We start from the raw sequence: 13646 nt of genomic DNA, 5'->3' as shown, positions 1-13646 counted from the left end.
AGAACAACCTGAAACGCGAAACAAAACAGGACTACACAAAAAGAAACTCAAAACACTGGGCCACTGGCCCAGGACCATGACAATCACATCCTTTACCATTTTCCAGACTGACCTGGTACACAGGGCTGTCATCAGCTTTACTCTCCTTCACTTGGTTCTCCCAGTAGGACTGGATCTTCCCAGGGCCCCCCCTGAAAGTGAGGTTCCATTGGAGCATTGTGTCACCGGGTTGGCCATCTCTCCCTTGAACTTTCTTGTCATAATTGGCTTTTCCTCAACCTGCCTCCTTGTTAGCAGTCCTAGCAGCAATTGCATAGAATTCTCTTCTTCCAGCAATCAACATACTCATCATAATCTACATGGGCTTCATCCTTCTTCAGATTAAACAGCAGATCAATAGGGAAGCATGGGGAACATCCGAAAATGAGGCGATAGGGTGCATAACCTACTGACTAGCTCTTTCCACAATTGTACACATGAGCAACTTTAGCCAGCTACTGTTTCCAATCATCTTTCTCCTTTTCCTCCAGAGTATGTAGCATAGACAATAGAGTTCGATTGAATCTTTCCACCTGACCATTACCCTGTGGATGGTAGGGTGTCGTATGTGAGCCCTGGATGCCTAACAGGTCCTTTAACCATTATATGAGCTTGTTGTCAAATCTTTGCCCAAGTTGTGATGCAATTTGGTTGGGAAACCAAACTTGAGCACAAAGTTGTTGAAGAGTTTGTCGGTGACCGTTCTAGCTGCTTGTTCTTTGTAGCATAGACCTGGGCAAACCTCATGAAGCAATCCATGATGACCAAAATGTACTCATAGCCATGCTTGCACTTTTTCCAAAGTGGAGGAATTCTATAGACACAAGCAGGAATGGGTAGGTAGTCTGGATTGATGTCAGAGGTGTGCTTGGCTTCTTCTTCTTGAGGCATTCACATTCTTCTGTGACAAAGAGTTCATCTGAGGGCAGTAGTACGTTTCTTGAATGAGGTCTAATTACCTTTCCACTCCTAGGTGGCCCATTTCTTTGTGCAGTTCCTTAAAGACCAGTGGACAATAAGGTTTGGAGATCAGCAGCCGCTCTAGATGAGCAGAACTGCAGCGCAGGACACCACCCCAGTCTACCTGAAGTTTTAACCATTGCTTTATTAGTTGGCTATGTACCACAGACCTTCAAGGTGGCTGTAATTAAACCTCTGCTTAAAAAGCCATCACTTGACCCAGCTGTCTTAGCTAATTATAGGCCAATCTCCAACCTTCCTTTTCTCTCAAAGATTCTTGAAAGAGTAGTTGTAAAACAGCTAACTGATCATCTGCAGAGGAACGGTTTATTTGAAGAGTTTCAGTCAGGTTTCAGAATTCATCACAGTACAGAAACAGCATTAGTGAAGGTTACAAATGATCTTCTTACAGCCTCTGACAGTGGACTCATCTCTGTTCTTGTCCTGTTGGACCTCAGTGCAGCTTTTGATACTGTTGACCATAACATTTTATTACAGAGATTAGAGCTTGCTATAGGTATTAAAGGTACTGCACTGCAGTGGTTTGAATCATATTTATCTCATAGACTCCAATTTGTTCATGTAAATGGGGAGTCTTCTTCAGACAGTAAGGTTAATTATGGAGTTCCACAGGGTTCTGTGCTAGGACCAATTTTATTTACATTATACATGCTTCCCTTAGGCAGTATTATTAGAAAGCACTGCATCAATTTTCATTGTTATGCAGATGATACTCAGCTTTACCTATCAATGAAGCCAGATGACACACATCAATTAGTTAAACTGCAGGAATGTCTTAAAGATATTAAGGCCTGGATGACCTCTAATTTCCTGCTTCTAAATTCAGATAAAACTGAAATTCTTGTTCTCGGCCCCACAAATCTTAGAAACATGGTGTCTAACCAGATACTTACTCTGGATGGCATTACTTTGGCCTCCAGTAACACTGTGAGAAATCTTGGAGTCATTTTTGACCAGGATATGTCCTTCAATGCACATATTAAACAAATATGTAGGACCGCTTTTTTGCATTTGCGCAATATTTCTAAAATTAGAAACATCCTTTCTCAGAGTGATGCTGAAAAGCTCATTCATGCATTTATTACTTCTAGGCTGGATTATTGTAATTCATTATTATCAGGCTGTCCTAAAAGCTTCCTGAAAAGCCTTCAGCTGATCCAAAATGCTGCAGCTAGAGTACTGACAGGGACTAGAAAGAGAGAGCAGATTTCTCCCATATTGGCTTCTCTTCATTGGCTCCCTGTTAAATCTAGAATAGAATTTAAAATTCTTCTCCTCACATAGAAGGTCTTGAATAATCAGGCCCCATCTTATCTCAAAGACCTCATAGTCCCATATCACCCCAATAGAGCTCTTCGCTCTCAGACTGCTGGCTTTCTTGTGGTTCCTAGGATACTTAAGAGTAGAATGGGAGGCAGAGCCTTCAGCTTTCAGGCGCCTCTTCTGTGGAACCAGCTTCCAGCTTGGATTCGGGAGACAGACACCCTCTCTATTTTTAAGATTAGGCTTAAAACTTTCCTTTATGATAAAGCTTATAGTTAGGGCTGGATCAGGTGACCCTGAACCATCCCTTAGTTATGCTGCTATAGGCCTAGTCTGCTGGGGGGTTCACATAATGCACTGTTTCTCATTCACCTTATTTACTTTGTTTATACTCCACTCTGCATTTAATCATTAATTGATATTAATCTCTGGCTCTCTTCCACAGCATGTCTTTCTCTCCCCTCAGCCCAACCGGTCGCGGCAGATGACTGCCCCTCCCTGAGCCTGGTTCTGCTGGAGGTTTCTTCCTGTTAAAAGGGAGTTTTTCCTTCCCACTGTCGCCAAGTGCTTGCTCATAGGGGGTCGTTTTGACTGTTGGGTTTTCTCTGTATTATTGTAGGGTCTTTACCCACAATACAAAGCGCCTTGAGGCGACAGTTTGTTGTGATTTGGCGCTATATAAATAAAATTGAATTGAATTGAATTGAATTGAATTAAGTAGTGCAGCTACAGCAGGCGGTCCTGCCTTTACCTCAGTTCTCCTCAGGCTTTTGTTCTGGGACTTGTACTAGGGAACTCTTGCCAGGACTTCATTTTCCTCTGTTCTGTTCTGGAGTAAAAGGCTGATTACTGTTATGGTCTTTTACCAACTCAAGAGTACTGGCCTGGATCACTCCAATGCCTTGGCAAGGGTCATTCTGTTCTAGTGCCACCACTTCTATGGATGCACTTAGTACTTCTTGACTGACCTCCACCATAAAGCGACTCACGTAGTTGTGTATGTCCAGCGGAATCCGTGACAGCCCATCTGCATCTGTGTTGCTCTTGCCTGGATGATACCATATGGTGAAGTGATAATCAGCCAGCTCTGCAACCCATCTGCAGCCCATGGCATTGAGTTTTGCAGTAGTGAGCACATATATCAGTGGGTTGTTGTCAGTATATACCACGAAAGATGGGGCATGGTATAAGTATTCCCGGAAGTGTTCACAAATGGCCCACTTCAAATGCTCTAATTGGCGAGAGAGCAGGCGCTGCTTTTTCTCAGCTGAACTTAGGACGTTGGAGCCATAGCCTATCACTCTCATCTTCCCTTGCTATTGCTGGTATAGCACAATGCCCAAACCAACTTGTGAAGCAGCGCAGTGTAAAATGAAAGGCTGGGTGATATAAGGCTACCTGAGCACAGGAGGCCTTGTAAGGGCATCTACAAGCTGATCCAATACTTCCTGGTGGGAGCTGATCCACTGAATAAGTGGGCGTGACAGTAATTTCCATTAGAACCTACTGGGTGCGGGTCGACTCAACTTGGCACAACTTGCCATGGTTTTGTTTTGCTTCTGTGGCGACAGCCCAGGATTGGATGGTATAATTGCTGGTGGAGTAGTGAGGTAAGTAAATAAGAGAACCAGAATAATTGTAGAGGCAGTACAGGAGGGGGCTCAGCACACAGCCCTGTGGGGAGCCAGTGCTCAGTGTGTGGGTGGAGGAGAGATGGGGGCCAAGTCTCACAGTCTGGGGCCGGTTGGTGTGAGAGGGGGGGAGGCCCTGGGCTGAGCTGTAATCCACAAAGAGCATGCGAGCGTAGCTCTGCTACTGCTCCAAGTGGCAGATGGGTGGTCCTGAGGTGTCTCAAAGCGAGCAAAGAAACAGTTAAGTTCCTCTGCTAGTGACAAACTCAGGTCTCCTGCAGTCACAAACCTAACAATTTACTCTTTAGCTTGATGTGTCCAACACTCCTGGGCATTTATGGTCTATCATTACTAGTTTCTATCATTTAAGTGTTGTTCACAACCATCTCACCCAAAGAAATAAAGAAGGAATTTTATTGTCGGAGCGCACTTGGTGTAACGTCTGCCATTACAACTGACTAGCCTTATTCTGGGTGTCAGCTGCTAATGTGTTAGGCACCCGAGTACCCCCTGCTGGTAGAACTATGCATCAAACTCAAAACTCACATTTAGACGATTTGATAGTAAAAAAGACTAATACAATAGTTGTACCAATTATATGTGTTCTTGTTGTAGAGTAAAAATTAAATGGGGGCATCCATATCTCTACCTACATCGACATCAAGGTGCCACATAAAGATGAGTATTGCACAGAGTTGTAACCATGGAGATGGTATTGCTCATGATGGAGACACTGACAGAGTAAATGCCCAGGTCAGAGGTCATTTAGTGCTCTAATGGCTCAAGATTAGAAACTGTTTCTTAGCCCGAATGTGCACACTGGTGATGGGTGGGAGGGATCATTGAGAGGCCTTCAGTGACCTCTGCCCTTCAGTGACCTCTGTCCTCCTGTTGCAGGTGTGTGTGTGCTGCTGCTGTCTGCTCTGACAGGTGAGTTGATGGAAGGTGGAAAACCATGTGACACCTGAAGAGTTTGTTCTGTTAGCTAATGCTGATCTGTTTCAGTCTGAAAGGGCGGTGTTATGATGGTGTAGTGGTTGCATTGTTTCCTTGTTTGATCCCCGGCTGGTTCTTTGTGTGCTTTCATGTTCTCCTTGTCTGTGTGGGTTCTCTCCAGTTTCTTCCACACCCTCCCTCAGTCCAAAAACCTTCAAATTAGGTTAACTGGTGACTCTAAATTACCTGTGAATATAAAGAACTGGACATGTGCAGCTTGTAGTTTAAAGGATGGTCACTTTAAACTACAAGTGAAGTAAAGCAGCCGGTCACTGGCTGGTTATTCACATCACTTCCTGTTGGCTCTTCATTGCTCTCCAATCTTGTTTCAGCTCCTTCAGTTTTTCTCTACATCACTTCAGTGTGATGTTGATGAACTGAGGAAACTGCTGTGTTTGACTGAAACGACAGATTCAGGAAATGCTGAGTCTGTAATTCAGGACGTTTAACAGAACCGGATCAAATGCTGCTGATTACACTTATCAAACAGTTATATTTAACATAAAGGAAAACTGAATTCATGCTGAATATAACCAGCAGCTACCAAACAGTTTTTAAGGTAGAAAGTGTTCTAAGCATGTTGTTCAGGTCATTGTGAATAAGTCAGTCCACCTTAAATATCATTATTGCATCTCTGACCACGGAGTTTGTTAAAATAAACTTTAGTTATGACTGAATTTCAGCCGGATGATAGCGAAGCGAGGTCTGAAGAAGTGGTGTCACAAAAGATGGTGATGGTGGAGAATTTGTGAATTGATCTGATTTACAACATTTGTTCCACGTGACTTTTCTCTCAGGTCATCCGTGCCCCCACCTGTCTTGACCCGGCACCCCGCCACTGGTTCATGATTTCTGACACAGTTCTCATTAATTCATATTATTGTATCGTAAAGTTTCTTCATTGATGAGCTGGTTTCTCCCCTCAGTTTCCCAGCATGCCTCAGTGGTGGAGGTGTATGAAGGGGAGGCGTCTGTCCTGCTGCTCTGTCAGGTTCCAGTGTTCTCTGATTCAGCAGTGGTGTGGGACCACAGTGACTCGAAGCCCTCAACAGTCCACGTGCGTCTGCAGAGCGGCGATGATCTTAGAAACCAAAGCCAGCGTTACACCAACCGAACATCAATGAGAGCTGACGCTCTGCAGACTGGAGACCTCAGCCTCACTCTGAGGAACCCTACAGGCTCTGACAGTGGAACCTACACCTGCACCGTCCACAGCCATGGACAGGATATGAGCCGCAAAGATATTCAGCTGAAGGTCAAAGGTCAGTGCTTCAGGTTCATCCCTCATGCCACCATAGTACTGACTCAGTCAGAGAAATCTTCATTCTGTCCAACACAGTATGTCAGAAACACCAGGATGTTCAGCTGCATCCAGTCAGAACAGCTGCAGAACACACTGAAAGAGATCAGGAACACAGAGTTCTCCTCCTGACTCCTCCTCCTCTGTGTTTGCTCCTCCTGCAGGTGCACTTTCTCCTCCTGTGCTCAGGTTATTCTGCCATCTAGTGGTATTTTTCCTATACTGCATTTCTACTGGTCTGCTGCTGTCCATCTGCTGGAGCAGGAATACGCCAAACAGATCAGCCACCTCCATGGAGATGACCCATCAAGGTGGAGAAAGTCAGGAATTGGGTGACGAGTATGATGACATCACTGCAGATGTCACCACTGAGCATGCCTTCTGAGTACCTGGTTAGGTTTAGGCAGAGTTACTGAGTAAGAGTTTGATGAGCAGGACCTTCACGTGGTTCATGCAGATTTAAGAAAGTTCCTGATAGTTCCTGAACTGGCAGCTGGAATGTGTGAATACAGAGAGACACAGCTCTGATTTTTGAATGATTACTAATCAATAAATGCTTTGATCTCCAACAGTGTTGATACCACAGTCATTGTATGTAGTTTGTATCTTTGTTCATCAGTGAAATACTGAAGGATCAGTGTTAGCTGCAGCATTACCGCCTTTCTTGATGTATTTGAAGCTCGTCATCATCAGCATGCTGCTGATTTTCATGTTTTATTCTTTTAAGATTGTCTGTCAATCAAAATCAGTCACAGCTTAAAATGAATTGTTGTATTTTGATGGAACAGAATAAATGAATCATTTTATACCTGCCACTTTGTCTTGGCTTCATTTAGAAACAACAGTCTGAGTTATGGATTAAAACAACAACAAACGCATAAATTAATCATATTAATATAACTAAACATTAAAAATTAGAAGCTTGAAGCTCTGAGGGAGATCAGGGTCAGGGAGCTGTCTCACTGCAGAGTCTTCAGGCTGAATCAGAATCAGAAAAGCTTTACTGTCATTATATGTCACATATAATGAAATTGCAGGTGCAGAGGAGGGACCAGAGGAGGGGGTCTATGCATTTATGTCCTTGAAGACTGGTGCTCAAACAGCAGAATAATAGACAGCCAGTGCTCGCCAGATCTAGAGGTCATGTCTGTACAGTGCAGACCGTTCTATCTGCTTCGGGAGCTAACAGTAGTCATGGAGATTACATTCCCCCACAGCGCTAAGCCAGCTTCAACACATGATAAACAAACAACAGAGAGTCCATCCAGAAGGCGTCCACATAATCACAGGAGACTTCAACCAAGCACACCTAAAAACTGTACTCCCTAAATTCCACCAGCATGTCAAGTGTCCAACTAGAAGGGGAAAAGACACTTGATCATGTTTATACCAATATCAAGCATGCTTCAGAGGGACTCCCCTCCCCCACCTAGGACAATCCGACCACCTCTCCCTACTCCTCATCGCAGCTTACACCCCCCTCAGAAGACAAACTAAACCAACAACACAGGTCATCAAAACCTGGCTCGAGGATGCTCTCACTCAGCTACAGGAATGTTTCGCCAGCACGAAATGGGAGATCTTTGAGTACCAGGCCCTGGATATACACACTGAGACTGTCCTTTTCTATATACAGTGCTATATAGAGAACGTGACAGTAAACAAACACATCCAAGTCTTCCCAAATAGGAAACTGTGGATGACGATTGAAATCCAGGCCCTGATCAAAGAGCGAGATTCAGCCTTCGGGACAAACGACCTCTCACTGTACAGCATGGCCAGAAGCAACTTAAGGAAAGGCATCCAAAAGGCAAAGGAGGACTACAGGAAGAAGATAGAAAGCTATTTGATGGACAACAACTCCCGACAGATGTGGAGGGGCATCCAGGCCACCAGTGACGTGCAGTCAGGGGAGGCAGGTGAGGCACGGCCTCACCTGTCATCGTGGAAATATAAAATTAAAAAATAAATTAAATGGTTATATTCATTCAGTGATTTGTATTTTAAAGTTCTTTTCCATTTAACTACACCATTTTTAGATTAGTTTTTTCAAAATCGCTGAATTTTCGCATTTGCCGGTCAAATACTAAGAGACGAACGGTGAGGCACCAGCCCGGCGAGCCGCACCACGGATTGCGCAATCCGTGGTGCGGCTCAGTATAGTCATTGCCAATGACTACTAACTGTGCTGGCATGCTATGCAGTGAGACCGGATTACTTTCCCTTTGCATGTGGCTATTAAAATGTTCTAACACTTTTACTATATGAACTAAATTTCCATATTTTAGCTGGTGTATATAATGCACAGTTTTTTTTTTTTTTTTTTCATTAACAACTGTATGTGTGTGTAATGCATTCTTGTGTTGAGCGATCATGAAACTGCTGCGAAGAGACACTAGGTGAGGCACGCAGTTCTCGTGCCTCATGGTAGGGGGCGCTGGTGATCCCAGGGACTCTACGACTCCTCGGCGGCAAGCTACCATAAACAGTTAGCAAGGCCAGTTAGTTTTCCTGTTGCTTGGCCTTATGTTCAACATGGAAGATTACATAACTCAACTGAAAGAATTTTCTAAACTGGACTTTCAATCGAAGCAGAAGATAATAATTAAAGGAAGACCAACACCGGAGCTAAAAGGTTTGCTTCAGACTATGTTAATGTTAAACAAAACAACTGTTGCCAATCAAATGGTGAATAAGCTATATGTTTGTAAATCTGATGTGATGACGTCAGTGCCTCACCAGTCACGACCCTTACCGCACGTCACTGCAGGCCACCCAACCAACATCATCATCATCAAATATGCAGATGACACCACCGTGGTTGGGCTCATCTCAGGAGGGGATGAGACAGCATTCAGGGCTGAGGTAGGAAAACTGTCACACTGGTGCTCAGTGAACAATCTGACACTGAATGCTTTAAAAACCAAAGGACTGATAATGGACTACAGGAAGCACCAACAAGACCACACCCCACTTGAAATAAATGGTGAACATGTAGAAACTGTCACCACCTTCAGGTTCCTCGGCACCCACATCTCAGCTGATCTCTCCTTGACTCAAAACACCAAGGCCCTATTTAAGTAGGCTCAGCAGTGGCTTCACTTCCTCTGTGTCCTCAGGAAAAACCAGGTGGAGGTGGAGGAACCCTAAGATCAGCTGTAGTGGCTCTGCATGGGGAGAAGAATCACAACTTTCTGTTGTGAGCTGCAGTAAATGATGTTGGTGTGCAGGCTGTGATCAGCTGACCTGCTGCTCTCTCTGTCCTCTTTCTTACATCTTTCTCCATCTGAGTGAAGTTATCGCTCGTCCTTTGCTCTCCCTGAAATACAGCAGCTGTTCCTTTAGCTAGCGGACACACTGTGTGACAAACTGCGGACACTTTTTGTGCTGATATTTGTTGAGCATTTAGAAACGTTGCATTTAAAATTACCTTCTGCACGTTACTCCCTTTATGCTCGCTCCTCTTCTGTAGTACTAACTAAATGCTGAATTACCGCGAGCACAACTTATGGACATCAGCCCACTATAATCCCTGATTATAGCAAATTACATACATGTGTTACATACATTTATTATACGGTGTTGCCTCTTTAATTTCTTTGGATGCAATAAGCTCCGAGGATACACCAGTACGATTGTCTCTTATATGTTATTATCCCTCCGTTTAGGCTCAGATCATTTGATGTTTGACGCACTGACCAGAAATGCAAATTTTCCTCAGATGTGTCAAACTTAAAGAAATGAATACATTTTAAAATGTAAGAAGTAGAAAGTACAGATACTTGTGTAAAAATGTAGAGAGTAAACGTAAAAAGTAGTCAGAAAAATAAATACTCAAGTAAAGAACAGATACCTAAAAAATCTACCTAAGTACAAGAAACACAGTCAAATATTTTGTTACTTCACATCTCTGACATTCAGTGAACATTCACTGAAAGAAAAGCACCTCTTGAATGATGTGGCACTATGAGTATTATATTTGAATAAACACTGAACAGGTGTGTAGTGATCACTGCCGCGTCTTCAGCCAGCAACGTTCTCCGAGTTCACTGGCTGCTGATCAGACATTTGGACACCAATTTAAAGGTGGATGCATAATTTTGTTTCAAATTAAAACTGACTTAGTGTCATCATGTTTTCTTGATCATAAAGTAGTTTATTAATGCTCCGATTTCAAAACCGGATTCCTTTGCCTGGCGGATGAGAGATCAGAGCTATAACCTCATCATTTTTGGGGCTCTTGATGTGGTTTAAGCATCAACATTTTTCTTTTTCCATGCTCGTCCTATCTGCACATGTTTCCAATATAACTGGAAAGAATACTGAACTTATTTTACCTTATTCAGCAGCACCAAATCAAAATATTCCCACACTTAGGAAAACTTTGATGGATCTGTTATTAAAAGTCTGACATTCACACAAACCAGTTGTTACTGGCCCAGAGCAGGTTGGGTAGAAGATGTGAAACAGCGTTTCAGTCGTCTTAAATACTCTAAGTATGACCAAAGTTTCAAAGCTCCTCCTGGTAAATCAACCCAGTCAGCTGATTCAGTCTGAATGAAGCAGTGAAGTGGTTGGAGCGTTGTCAGTGACGTCAGCTGAAGCAAGCTCCGGCAAACTGCTTCACCTATCAAGTCTGAAGCCTCAGTGTCAGAGGGAGCATCACCGGCCACAGTAATGAACATTTGTTCCCAGGCAGACCTTCAGCAGTACCAGCTGAGAGACTGCCAACATAAACCTACAAAACCAAACATGTTAAACCTTTTTAATGTGAATGCATTCTTTGACATAAATATCTGTGTGTATTCTACCATTAAAAACATCATGAAGACCTCAATTACAAATACATTTCACATTTCAACTTTTTCCCAATAAAAGTAATAAATAAAACTTGTGTTGGCTCTAATGAAGAAGAGCAGAACAGCAGAGCTGCATATGTGAGAGAGACAGAGAGAAAGAAGCCACAGAGTTCTTCTATTTCCACCTCCACAGAAATGAACTCAGAGCCAGAAAACCAGAAAGTACTGTGGAAAAGTCATGAGCCACCCCTCATTTCTTTATGTTTTGCTTCCAGGACCTTCTTGTAATTTTTAAAGTAGTCTTCAGCAATAGTTTTCCAGACTTTCTGAAGGTCCTTCTAACATTGGCTGCATGTTAGTTTGTTTGAGCTACTCCACACTGATTTATGAATCACTGAAACATAAAGAAGCGTCTAACCCAAGTGATGAACCAGTGTTGTGTCTTTCTATCACAGACAGCTGAGCAAAGAAGCAGTGTTAAATGGGCTCTTTAGGCTCTTTGTTACCAGCAGCCTGTCACAGAAACATCATCTCTGCTTGTCATGGCCGGGGAGGAAACAGGCGAGGAATGGCTGACACGAAGGACTCCAGAAGTCAGCGTAACTTAAAAGGGATTTATTTAAGCAGGGGAAAAACAAATACAAAAATCTTGGAAGGGAGACGACGGTCAAACACAGGGAACACACGGGCACACAACATCAACGACGCGACAAGGAACACATGGAAACTGAGGGCTTAAATACACACTGGGTAATCAGGGCAAGAGGAAACAGCAGGGAACAACAGGTGAGGCAAATGAAACTAATTACACAGGGGAAGCAAAGCTGAACACAAAGCACAGGAAAACCAGACTGTCAAAATAAACAGGAAGTGACAAACCAAGGAACATACTGACTAAACAACAGGCACAGACTCAGGACAGAGACGCAGACATATCACAACACTAGGAAACACAAGACATCAACCTACTGGGAGGACACACTCAGGAAATAAACTAACACAAACCGCTGGGCCAACGGCCCAGGACATGACAGTACCCCCCCCTCAAAGGCCGGCTCCCGACGGCCAAAACAAGAAACAAAACCAGACCAGGGCGGGAGGCGGGGGACCAGGAAGGAGGGCCCGAAACAAAAACAGACAGGGAGCAAACAAAGTCAGGAACAAACCCAAAAACACAAGGAAGCACTGGAGCAAGGGTAGAGCACAAGGGCAAAAAACAATAAGCACAAGGAACCGAACAAAGAAAAGCAATGGCACAAGCTGAATACAGTCCAAAAACCAGAGCAAAAACACGGGGATGAGAAAACAAAAAAAACAACCGGATGAAACAAAAAGCGACGGCACAAGGCCGGAGAGCTCCAATGTCCAAAACAGGGGGTCGAAACAAGGAACAGTCCAGGAGCTATGACAAAACAAAAACAGCAGGGGAAAAAACAGTCCACAGTTCAGGGGAGTCAGTGGGAAATCCAAAACAAAAAACACACAGTTCAGGAGGCCGCAGAGGCCAAGGGGCCACAAAGCAAAGTCCCAACGAGGGAGGCCGACCGCGCTCCCAGCGGCGGCGGCGGCGAGGACGAGAAGGAATCACTGGAGGCCGACCGCGCTCCCAGCGGCGGCGGCGACGACGAGGGGGAGTCACTGGAGGCCGACCGCGCTCCCAGCGGCGACGACGAGGAGGAGTCACTGGAGGCCGACCGCGCTCCCAGCGGCGGCGGCGACGACGAGGAGTCACTGGAGGCCGACCGCGCTCCCAGCGGCGGCGGCGACGACGAGGAGGAGTCACTGGAGGCCGACCGCGCTCCCAGCGGCGGCGGCGACGACGAGTAGGAGTCACTGGAGGCCGACCGCGCTCCCAGCGGCGGCGGCGACGACGAGGAGGAGTCACTGGAGGCCGACCGCGCTCCCAGCGGCGGCGGCGACGACGAGGAGGAGTCACTGGAGGCCGACCGCGCTCCCAGCGGCGGCGGCGACGGGGAGCAGGCACCGGAGGCTGACCGCGCTTCCAGCGGCGGCGGCGGAGACGAGGAGAAGACACTGGAGGCCGACCGCGCGGCATGCGGCGGCGACGAGGAGGGGTCACTGGAGGCCGACCGCGCTCCCAGTGGCGGCGGCGACGAGGAGGGGTCACTGGAGGCCGACCGCGCTCCCAGCGGCGGCGGCGACGAGGAGGGGTCACTGGAGGCCGACCGCGGGGCATGCGGCGGCGGCGACGGGGAGCAGACACTGGAGGCCGACCGCGGGGCATGCGGCGGCGGAGAAGGGCGACCCCGGGCTCTGGTGGGGAACCCTCGGGTGACGTGGAGCGCTCGGACTGAGCAGAGACCCCCACCGGCTCGGACTGAGCGGGATCCCCTGGCTCGGAGCGCTCGGACTGAGCGGAGACCCCCATCGGCTCGGACTGAGCGGGACCCTCGTGCGCGGAGCGCTCGGACTGAGCGGAGACCCCCATCGGCTCGGACTGAGCGGGACCCTCTGGCGCGGAGTGCTCGGACTGAGCGGGACCCCCTGGCTCGGACTGAGCGGAGACCCCCATCGGCTCGGACTGAGCGGGACCCTCTGGCGCGGAGCGCTCGGACTGAGCGGAGACCCCCATCGGCTCGGACTGAGCGGGACCCTCTGGCGCGGAGCGCTCGGACT

The sequence above is a fragment of the Archocentrus centrarchus genome, unplaced genomic scaffold (genome assembly GCF_007364275.1).
Source record: "Archocentrus centrarchus isolate MPI-CPG fArcCen1 unplaced genomic scaffold, fArcCen1 scaffold_24_ctg1, whole genome shotgun sequence".
Taxonomy (NCBI): domain Eukaryota; kingdom Metazoa; phylum Chordata; class Actinopteri; order Cichliformes; family Cichlidae; genus Archocentrus; species Archocentrus centrarchus.
This window is presented reverse-complemented; position numbering follows the sequence as displayed.